This window comes from Rosa rugosa, chromosome 2 (assembly GCF_958449725.1).
Source record: "Rosa rugosa chromosome 2, drRosRugo1.1, whole genome shotgun sequence".
Taxonomy (NCBI): Eukaryota; Viridiplantae; Streptophyta; class Magnoliopsida; order Rosales; family Rosaceae; genus Rosa; species Rosa rugosa.
This window is the reverse complement of record NC_084821.1, coordinates 16,796,449-16,807,631: the sequence shown is the minus strand read 5'-3', so window position 1 is coordinate 16,807,631 and position 11,183 is coordinate 16,796,449.

The following is an 11,183-nucleotide window of genomic DNA, read 5'->3' as shown; positions in this document are numbered from 1 at the left end:
AAAAGATGTGTAATCATAGTGCAAGTTGGAAAAGCACATAAATAGACAAGAGTTGTTCACTACTTCATTTGTTATAATCTTTATATAACAAGCGCTAAATTATTGGTGAGCTATGAGATTGTAGAGGTCATATGTTCAAATTTCATTTATCTCATAAAAAAAGGTGGGGCGAAAAAAAATTATTGTTTCTACTAAAAAAATAATAGTAATAATAACTAGTGGTAGTGACATGTGTGAGTCAAGAAGGCTCAAGACAATGCCCATGTCTATGGTTCTTTCGTATTTTATTTCCGACACTAAGTTGGAAAACAACTAACTTTTTTCAGTATACTAACCAAATTAATGAGCTCTTTATTTTCATGGGAGTATGAGTGAAATCTTTTGATCCTTTTTTTTTTAAAGAAAAAAAAATTAGTCCATTATTTCCTTTTTTTTTTTTTTTTTGCCTAGCTACTTTTATGGACAATTCAATGTATTTTGGGTTCAATAACGCTAAATTCTTTAATGCTCAGCAACCATTGCACATGTTTGATGGCAAAGTCTAGTTAAATTGCTCTGATGATACTCTGGGAGGCTTAAATGTGCTCAACTAAAATACAAGCTCAACGAAAGCTATATATTAATTTAGGCTGAAAGCAACTTTTTCATCACTCTGTTTTGGGTTTAGGTGAAATATGGTAGTAGTCTTGATCAAAATTAATGCCATTTATAACAAAAATGAGTAATCATCTCAGAAAATTAGCCCGTGTCTACTTGGATTATTGGTGGTTTGTGGGGTTCAAGCTACTGGAGAATTAAATCTTTTTTATTTTTTTTAAAGGGTTTGGAATCCAGCTTAGTTGGGAGCACTACTAGAATTTTTCTCATATACATCGGCCAGAAACCGATGTAAAAAAAAATTTGTACACATGTGTTAGTGGGTGATGTAAAAGATCGCCAAAACATATACATCGGTTAAAAACCGATGTCCCATATAATAATAAACATCGGATTATGTTCCAGAATCGATGTTAAACTGCTATTATGATCACAAATTGGTGTTTTTAGATATTGTTAAACCTTCATATTTATGCATTTAATGCTTAACGAAATATAGGTCCAACAGCACTAGTATTCATTTTAACATCGTTACTCATTCTAGAAACGATGTGTTATATTCTCTTACACATCGGTGTTTTTGAAGTTTGCCTGCTGTTTATAAGTTTTACGAGTACTTGCCATATATCACACTATTTAAGATTGAATCTACATTCTTTTGTATTACGCGACTGATGTTCATTAATCTATTAAACATCGTTTCCTTTTATGAAGCGATGTCCATTTTTCTATTAAACATCAGTTTTTGAGGTTGGCATCGATGTTCATACTTATACTAGACATCGTTTTTCATTTAATAAATCGATGTCCATTGGATTGTTTTACATCGTTTATTACTTATTAAGTCGATGTCCATTGAGTTGTTTTACATCGTTTCTTACTTAATAATTCGATGTGCACTGAAGAAAGATGCATCGATTTTTGTTTCCAATCTGATGTATCATCTCTTTAATGACATCGTTTTTGAAGTGTAATACTGATTTGAAATAGACGTATATACATCATGTCTTTTACATGAGCATGATGTCCACTAACTTTGTAATTGCTGCTACAAAATCGATCTAATCCACATTTGACAACATGAAATCCCAAATAATTTGAATATGGGGCATTGCATTAATTTGTATCCAACATCAAATATGTTAATAGTTCAAAAAATAGGCAAAAAGACCCCAACCTACTTCAAGGCTAGCCTAAAACATACCATTGCAATAAGTGTACATGTAGTTTTGTTCACAGTTGCTGCAACAGTACAACGTACTACTCCAAAATGGTTCACGAAAAATCTAGCTAGCCTTACTCAAAATCACTTTGCTAGTCAGCATCTATAGCAAAGTTTGCAAATAGTCAACCACCTCAATGCGCACCTCGTCAAGTTGTTGTTGGGTGTATCCTTTCCGAGTCTTTGCTGCCCACTAGGAATGTATTTCATAATGTAAGTCATAATCATCGGGTAAACGCGCTATTTATAATTAAACTAAAGTTTATATCAACTATAATGCATATACCTTTCTAAATGCTCAGACCCCATCTTGCTCGCAAGATGCTTGTACTCGGGGCTATTAGCAAAATATCCACGCTCCCTGCGCCTAGCAGCAATCATATCAACACTCTTGTTTATATCAGCTTGGGAGCGATTCACAACACCAATCCAAGGGAACTGAAGTCTATATGATCTTCCTTCCAAAATCTAGAAAGTAAAGGTAAAGAGATTGATTAAAAATGAGAAACTCCAAAGATGGCAGCCAAAATGATATTGTAAGGAGAATATCGAGTAGAACAGATGATAGCCAAAAGAGATTCAGTGTTTAACTGCAATGTCATCCCAAAAGCAGCTCGCAGTTGACAATAAAAATTTACTTAGGTTTCAAGTCATCCAAAGAAACTAAACTGTTTCATTTGCAAGCAATGCACATCACAAGACCTAAGATCCATTGAATGCAATAATTAATTAAGCTAATACCAAGGGTGAAGGGTGTAAAGCTACCAACAACTTTGACCTATCTAACAAGTCAAGCAACAGTGAAATCAAACCGAGAATTGAAAACTTCAAAAAGCGAAGAAAAAACAAACATCATTCATAAATCATAATCCAATAATACCTATAATATAATTGACTCATAACAGAATACCTGTACAACACTCTCAAAATGAACAAAAAAGTGCCACCCAAGTCATTAAATTAATTAATTCCACATCCTTTAAAAGCAACCAGTATTTCTCTTCCCCCCTCTCCTTATGGCTATGAAATTGCATTCAAAATCGCAATTCTTTCTGGAAATGAAAATTAAGCTAGAAGAAAATCACCAAAGCAAACTTACATCGACTGCATTTGTACCTTGGTCCATAAGATCAATCTTTGTGAGAACTCCAAATGTCCTCTCACCTGATCATTTGGGTATACAAACAACTTAAAGTCAATGTGCACAAATGGAAGACTTGTCCTAATAAGAGCAGCTTGCGACTCTCAAATAACATACACACTATTATTTGAACAAAAGCGTGTAACATCCTTCTAGTTTTGTGACATAAAATGAAACTGTATCCTGTGCAATGCCCTGCTTTGCTGCCCAAATTCTCGTTATGTGCACAAGTTATAAGATTAGAACTCACTCTGACTTTTCTTTTTACCAAGGTCAAGGACAAATGTGATGTAGTGGGAAATATGTATAAAACCAATAAAAATGAGAACCGCCAGAACTAAGATTACAGTAGTAATCACCTTTCATCGTTTCACTTAATACTTCTTTATGCAAATAACACTAGCTTTTTACTTCTGATTACTTCTGCTAGGTAGCAATATATGACACCAAAACTTCCTTCCTTAGTCCTTACCAGTCCATGTGCAGTTTCTTACTGCTTAAGAAATTTCTTAACCCAGTCCACAAGTCACTAATAGATTTTACAGATTAAGTTTATTTGAGAACTAGGCATTCTATATTTGCTATTTTGCTTGTTTCCAATAATTAAATAAGTAATGAAAAAGCAAAAGTAAACAAAATCTATCCTAATATCTGTATACTTAATAGTTTCATAGTGCTCCATAATAAAGGTAGAGCAAATGAGAAACCTTGCACACTGAATAACATTTTCCAACTCTGTAGTGTTTAGCTTGCTTTCACCTCACCGCTGAAGATAACCTTTTACTTCCTCGATAGTTTTTACCTTCCAATTTACAACTTTTTAGATTCCTTAACTGCTCCCTATTATCTTGTTTTTGTAATCTGTTAATTTGAGGAGGTATATTACCCCACCCACCATATTCTTTTAGGTACCACATATCTGAAAATCTAGCATATTGTCTATAAGAACATTGTTCATAATCTTACCTTTGGGATCTACTTCACGACAGATCTTAATTGCATCAGACGTAGCAAGATCTTGGTTGGCAGGGGAAATAGCCAGAATGATACAGTTGGGCTGCAAGAGAAGCCATATAGCAAAAATCTATCACCTGTCAGTTGCCTTAACACGTAGATAAGTGACAAGCCAGGCAGCTGCTTATATTACTTTGTACATTTTTACTGTAAAAATCTATCACCTGTACATTTTTACTCTATTGTTCATTTTAACTTTTGGTCTAACTTCTTTTTATCTCCATCTTTCCCATTAGCATATTTATCATACCAAACTCGCACAAAATCACATAGGAATCTAATCAACATCATTCATTATTATGAAATCTCATAACCTAGTTTCTTGTAGATATTCTCAACCGTTTGCTTAAATTACCTTCTCAATGAAGCCCCTAACCATGTTCTCAATGTCCTGCACTATGCTCTCTGCCTGACCCTCTACAAGACCACCAAATTAACACAACGTCAGTTTAATTCCTGTAAGGTGCCCAAAGAGCTTGACAATGATAGTGTTTGCAAAGGTCTTAAGGAATGTAACTCACCTACAACTACCTTTGTGAGTCCAGGAAGATCTATTAGTGTCAAGTTGACAACTGCCAAGTGCAAGCAAATCATAAAAACGAAAAAAAAAAAAAACAGATAAAATTATAGCATTGTTAAAGTACTTGAAATAATGAACTCTAGGTACAAGAAACAACCACAAAAAAATTGTGCAATTACCATATAATGTAAACAGTCATCTCCAATGTTGTGGTCTAAAATAGCTCATGATCTAAAATTTTAGATCTACTGAAAGTACTATTCATCCAAATTTTAGATCTAAATTTTTAGTACTGAAAGTCCTATTCATCCAATTATATAAACAGGTGATCCTATATGCCGGATTTGTTAAGTTATTCAAGTCAGCACAATCCTAGGAAAAATTGCACAATATGAGCAACAATTCTGTCTCACCATTAGGGGAGTAGATGCTAAGATGGATAGGCACACTCGAAATCGCCTTGGTCCGACCGGTCTCTCTAACAGTCTCATCAGATATCTCCTGTCTAACAGCAGCTATACATTGAAAACAATATCAACATCTACAAGTAAAACGCAAACTGCAAGTTTGAAACAATTTGCAATAGCAAGAAAAAAAAGAAGAAGATAGAGAAATGTACCAAAATCAGTGAACCTCTTCCTCGGGAGGTACATAAACTCGGCGTAAAAAGACACACACACATACATACTGCCACAATGACACACACACACACACACACAAACAGCTGCAACATCAGAAACAATGAATTGATTACAATGAAGTAACAAGCAGAATGAGTAGTTACTGTTTTCGCTTGTTGGCCCAAGCTTAAAACTTCCAAGCTAAAGAAACCTTCATGACTAGATAACACAGTTTGAAGTCTCCTATGCAAAACCCAAAACCTATAACTCAACAAAAGCGCAAAAATTTCCCAAAATCAATCACAAACAATGAGAAGAATCGAGAGAGAGCAAACTAGATATGGAGAATGCCCAGAAAGCTCAGAACATGAATGCTCAGAAAACTCGAATGCAGTCCACAAAGCTTTGGTAGATAAAACACAAATCCTTGGAAGCAAAATAAGAAACAAAATCAGATCAGTGAATTAAGGACTCACAAATCCTTCGAAGACATGCATTGAACAAATTCGTCAATTACCTATGACAAAAAGCTCAAATTTTCTCCAAAAGGCCGGCCTCGATCTCTGATTCTCTTCACCGTCTTCGAGCAGAGGAGCTGGTCCGAGGCAGAAAAGGAGGAGGACGAGGCGGGTCGGGTTGTGATTGTGATTGTAGCCGGAGAACGAAGACGAGGAGGAGGGTTGTGGTCGGAGGCGGAGAACGAAGAGGAAGATGATTTTTGTCAGAGGCGGAGAACGAAGACGCTGATTCTCTTCACCGTCTTCGAGCAGAGGAGCTGGTCCGATGCGGAAAAGGAGGAGGACGAGGAGGGTCGGGTTGTGATTGTAGCCGGAGATCGAAGACGAGGAGGAGGGTTGTGGTCGGAGGCGGAGAACGAAGAGGAGGATGGTTTTCGTCGAAGGCGGAGAACGAAGGAGGAAAGGGAGGTTTGGTCGAATAGTGTTAGGGCAAGCTGAAGTCAGTCCAAATATGTCTAAGTGTGAGAATGAGCTTTTCCTCTCCCGCGCCTCTTTAAAAAAATTTAACTTGGCCGCTCCGCGTTTTTCTAAAAATTCAAATGAAAGTTTTGTCATCGGTCAACAGTAAAAAGCGATGTCAGTTATATGCATACAAATCGGTTTTTGAGGAATCAATGTTAATGATGCTGTTTTACATCGCGTGTATTTCTCACCGACTTAAATGGCATGATGTCTATGAGTATAATTCTAGTAGTGGAGGCTCAGCCCCACGCTCAGTTTCATTTATTATATTAATATTAAATTAGAGGGAGGGGGGACATAAAACCTTAATCCCGAGTTACAGTAGAACAATGACAATAATCCTCGTAGAGTACATTATGAATAATAGCAGAAATCCTATCTAACGAAACATCATCAATAAAAGATAAACTAGCAAGGTACAAGCTTATGTGCAACACCATTTGCTTCACGGCAAATATGTCGAATTTCTACATATTGAAAAATAGTTAAGTACTCCTTACAATCATCAAAAACCCAACTTACATCCGAGAAATTTTTGTCCTCATTCTTTAGTGCAGCAATTAGAAGGGCAGAGTCGCTCTCAATGTCTACTTTCGTCCAACCTTGGTGTATACCAAGAAGAAGACCAGCTCTACACGCCTCAACCTCCATATTAATAGCCGAGTGTGTATGTAGAAAATGTCTAGCAATGGCTGCAATACCCAGGCCCAAATCATCTTTGACCACCACACCAATACCTCCTTCACCATTAGCCAATCTAGAAGCACCAACATTGTTTATTTTGAGTCTACCCCGCAGAGGGCATTTCCACTTTGTCACGGGAGAACTAATCTAGAAAGGGATGATTGTATAAATTATACACAAACTTAAATTTCTAACTAAATGTTGGAGATATGGTTAACAATTCAAATTGCTATCGATCTAAATAAGTCTTCTCTTTCTAAATTAACAAGACACACACAAAATACACAGGTGAGAAAACAGAGAGAGAAGTCTAGTGAGAGTTAGAGTTTCAGAAAAAAATTCTTCTCTCGTTCGGCGGTGCATCCAATGATGCTGTTGTCGGACAAAAATCGTTGGCCTTTGGGTCTGTGGGGCAAAGTTAATGAGGCTCCTATGGGCCATCTTGGCTCAAGATTCAAGACAAGGTTGGTTGAGAGAGAGGTTGGGGACTAAAGGGCATATCGCAGTAGCGGCCGATGGTTGTCAGATACGGTGGTAGACATGTTCGATTAGATCATAACAGAGGGTGGTCGGAGGTTGGGGAATCGGGTTCTTCCCGAGTCTTTCTGCTTGTCACTCCCCGAACCCCGCGTTGGTGGATTTTAAGTACCTAACCCCGAATTCAAGGTGTGAGTGTTACAAAGTAAAATGAAATAAAGCTCTTCCTTCTATGCTCTTCATTCTAGGCTCGGCCAACCCACTTCGGCTCGTCAAAATTTAATTAAGTACTTCTCTGCAAAAGGTATTAGAGATAGGTGGGTGAGCAAAACCATGCGCTCAATGAGTAGATCATGTAATCTGCCAGTAAAGTCATATCATTTTATAGAAGCAAACTAGTAGTATATTGTATACACAATAATTCAAATCAATTCATCACGTCGTATCTTCCCATCATAAGATGGTTATCCTTCAATAAAGTTTCACCACGGGCACTCTAATGCCATCTCTAGCCTTATACAACCGTGCGAAATACTAGTCCCTCAGCATAACCCATGTAGAAGTTCACATGTTCCATGACTAGTCAAACAATAGATTCAGCACATAATATATATGAATCCTTGTAGGAGTAGTCAACCATTTTAGACATGCAATTATGACAAAATAACCGGCTATGAATACGGCTATAAATGCCGTTATGATTATGGTTATGAATACGACAATCATTGCAGCTATAAATACAGAAATAGTTGCACTCATAAGTGCAAAATTGATGATAGTCATGAATGCATTACTGATTGTAACCATTAGTACGGTAATGATGATCGTCGTAAATGAGATAATGATTGCGTCTATAATTATGGTGATAATTAGTAAATGCAACAATCATGAAAGCCATAAGTGCGGCAATCATAATGGCCATAAGTGCGTGCGGCAATCATAATGGCCATAAGTGCGTGCGGCAATCATAATGGCCATAAGTGCGGCAATGATGATGCCTTGACGACCAAGTAAGCGTCCACCTCGCCAGCTAGGTAAGACATCTCATTCCGACTTGTTTTACTCCACTCAACTAAGAAATATACTAACTTAGGCATTGCAAGGTTTTTTACATATACCCCCCCCCCCCCCCCCTTTTCTTCAAGTTGACGGTCAAACTTCTGATTCAACGCTGAAAAGAAGCTTTTCGATCATTCCCGGTTAGCTCCCGCTCCAGTCCGCATTCATTGGTGAGTCAAAATCCTCTTCGGAATTTTTTGCCACCAACAACCAAACATATTTCACAATAGACATGCTTCACTTAAAAATAGCTAAAATCATGTTTTCCCACCATTTTTATAGTAAATAAGAATATTTTAAACATATTACACAACCCACTCACCTCGTCAATATGAATCGCCTCCCAGAATATCAATTGTAAACTGAGCCTCTTAATACGAGTATTCTAAAAATAACTATTGGATCTAACTCAAACCTCCAAGAATAGCAAGACTAATCTATAGCTTTTTCGCAGATTTTAAATCGGACTTACAGATCAAAAGTTATGATTTGCCGAAATTTCTAGAGAGAGAGGGAGATAAGGTTTAGAGGGAAAATGTATAAAGCTTCTTAGGAAGTTGGATATATCTATATATATATATATATATATATATATATATATATATATATATATGTTTACTCCCTATACTTTTCATCAAAAAACATTTCAGTTCTTCACATTTTAATTTCATTCAAAAACCCTCTGGCCTCTCAATTTCCACCCAATAGGTCTAATCCGTCAAATCTCAGTTTAAATAAATGTTCTGTTAACTCATGATGTGGCAAATTAGGAAAATTTTTAACAACAGTCCCCGACAAATGGCCAACTTCGAAATTCCGTACATTTTCTTAAAAAAAAAAAAAAAAAAAAAAAAAAACCCAAAACCAAAACCGTACATGACTTTCAAAACTCAACCCATTTTTAGTACATGGCGTTAATAACACTGTTAACCTTATGCAATTATTCATTTTTCAAATGGTAAATTAGTATTTTCACCTCTCTCTCTCTCTCTCTCTCTAATTCGCACACCCAAATCTGGGTATCCAAATCTGATTTTCTTCTCCTCCTCCTTATTATTCTTCATTCTTCTGCTTCTTCTTCTCCTTCTTCTTCTTCTTCTTCTCCCTCCCTCCCTCCTCGATATCAAGGTTTGATTTGGATACCCAAATCTAATTTTCTTCTCCTCCTCCTTCTTCTTCTTCGTTATTCTTCCTCTCTCCCTCCCTCCCTCCCTTCTCGATATCAAGGTTTGATTTGGACATCAAATCTGATTTTCTTCTTCTCTTTCTTCTCTTCCTTCTCCTTTTTTTTTTTTTATCGATCCTTGAAGAGACGGATTTGCCCTTACAAATTTAATCAAAATCAAATTGACTAACGGTGAATGTAATCCATGTATATATTTTTGGTCAAGATTACAAGTTCATGTACCATTTTGATTTAAAAAAAAAAAAAATAATGTTCCGAACTTCAGAGTGACCATTTGTCAGGAACAGTTGTTAAAAATTTTCAGGCAAATTATGGGACCCATTTTAAAGATAAAATTACTTTTAAAGAGGTATAGCCCTGACTTCCTCCCCCTTTAATTTATTTATTTTTTTCATTCTTTTTTTTTATTCTACTCATTTTAAGAGTAAACAGATGATATTTAGGGGGGTGTATTGTATTTGGATTTGTACAGACTTTTTTTAAATGACAGAATTTTTGAAAAGTCCACAGATTCTTTAAAAAGTTGATAGACTGTTATGGATTTCTTAAAACCATTGATTTTAGCAACAGACTTTTATTGATTCATGAAAATCTATATACTTTATTATGAAACAGATTTCCTAGCATGTACAAAATATAAAAACAAAAAACAAAGCAAATGCAGCCCAAACACAAAACAAGATAATAACTCGTTGTCTCTTCAATACTCAAGTATCTTCTAATAGAAATTGACTCAAATGAATGATTGTTAGTCTGTCTAGCGATTTTGTTCTCATTTCTAATCTCCCAACAACATAAATATACAATCTCACTTGATGTTTATGGTTAATTATTCTCATCAATTTTGTTTTCGCCGATTAACATATATTATAGCAATATTGGTCAATGTCTTGATCTATAATCAATCAATTGAAATTCAATTGTTCAACTTTTCTTTGAACCATAATATAAATTCAAATTAATGAGAATAATTAATTAATAAGATAAAATTTAGTATGCCATAGCAACACTGTTCAAGGTCTTAGGGGTAGACCACAATATTTGGGTTTTAGGGTTTCATAAATCATTTTTATTGCTATTAGGGTTCGAAGTATCACAATTGAAAAACAAAAACAAAAAAAACACATTCAACAACTATAATGAACATGTTGGGTATGAAAAAACGTTGATATCATAAAAGATTAGAGAAAAGACAAAAAATTAAAGAAAGATAGATGATGAAGGACCAACTTCTTCATGCGTAGAGAGAAGAACTTTGATAGACCTTTTAAAAAAAAAAAAAAAAAAAAAGAGAAAACTTTGATAGACTTTTTCAAATCTTTGGTCTAGAGGCTGGAAAATTATTGGAGTTTGGTATGTATAGTTAACACTACAAAGTCCATGATTATCCATGATTTTCTAATTCCATAAGTATGAATGATATTTTGAATACCTCTGTACTTTTATTCATTTTTAAAAGTCCTAATTGAATACCCCTAGATTTTGGTGAAATTCATGAACTCTTTAAAAATCCTAATTGAATACCTCAAGACTTTCATGGATTGCTAAAAGTCTATATTGAATACACCCAGACTTTTAAATTCCATAGATTTCTTTAAAAGTTTCACTAATTTCATATACAATACACCCCCCTTAGAATCGTGTAAACTCATTCATTAGATCAGCGAAATTATACATAACGAC